The sequence below is a fragment of the Egretta garzetta genome, unplaced genomic scaffold (assembly GCF_000687185.1).
Source record: "Egretta garzetta isolate BGI_Z169 unplaced genomic scaffold, ASM68718v1 scaffold96, whole genome shotgun sequence".
In the NCBI taxonomy this organism is placed as follows: domain Eukaryota; kingdom Metazoa; phylum Chordata; class Aves; order Pelecaniformes; family Ardeidae; genus Egretta; species Egretta garzetta.
In genome coordinates, this window is record NW_009259965.1 from 1412573 (window position 1) to 1413635 (window position 1063).

Genomic DNA, 1063 nt, shown 5'->3' on the forward strand with positions numbered 1-1063 from the left:
ACTGACGCGGGGGAGGACCTCACTCAAGGGGGTGGTGGGAGAGGATGCGCAGAAATAAACGTGGGCACCCTTTCTCCTGACCCCACCGGCACCCACCATCACCCTTCTGCCTCCGTTCTGGCTGCAAGCCAGAGAAATCCAACAAATAAGTGTCGATAAGGGTACAGTGGCCAATGATGGGTGAAGTTTATTGCTGCCAAACACCACGTAGGCACACAGGGTTGCAGGACCCTCGTGTGGATTCAAAACCTTCCCCCACCACGCAGGGGTCAAGGGGATGCCTGGGGGATTTGGGCAGAAACCTCTCGTGCTTTATCAAACCGCTGCAGGGTGTGGGGCCGAACTGCTTCAGGAGCTCCTTGCGAGTGGGTAGGCCATGTACAGGTGGGAGGGCAATGTTCGTGACAAATATTTAATGTCGTAGTCAGCAACGTTACTGGTAAAGTTAACGCAGATGGGCCAGGCAGAGGATTTCTGGGCAGCCTGGCACAGGGCTGGTACCTCTGCCTGGCTTCAGTGAGATCTGGCTGTTCTCTGTATTCAGAATTAATTCCCCTTTTTTTTTTTTTTTTTTTCTGAGCAGGGCACCAGCACAGCTGACAGTGCACTTAGGTAGGATAGTGAATGGGTATGAACCCAAGAGTCCCTTTTGGTTTCAACAGAATTTTAAAGATACATGGCCATTCAGTGTGGCCAGCCAAAGTCTGTTGTTGCTTCTCCTCTTTACCCTACCTCCCCATTTTCTTCCCCACTGTGCTATGTATATGTCTTGCACTCAAGGCTTGTGGCCAGCTCACAAGATCCAAGAGAGGCTAAGGGCACCTCAGAGTGGGTAACAGTGAGCAGAATTTTGGTGTTCATACCCAAAACTGTGATCCAGAAAAATACCAACTGCGTTCACACACACTCCTGTAATTTCTCTGTGGCAAATGGCACTCCCTGTGAATAAAGGGAAAGAACAACCTAAGAAATGTAACTTTACCCTAAGAGTCCTCCAGCTCATCCTTCCCATTCCACAAAATATGAGTGTAAATGTACCTATGTTTTGTGCCTGAAATGTCGA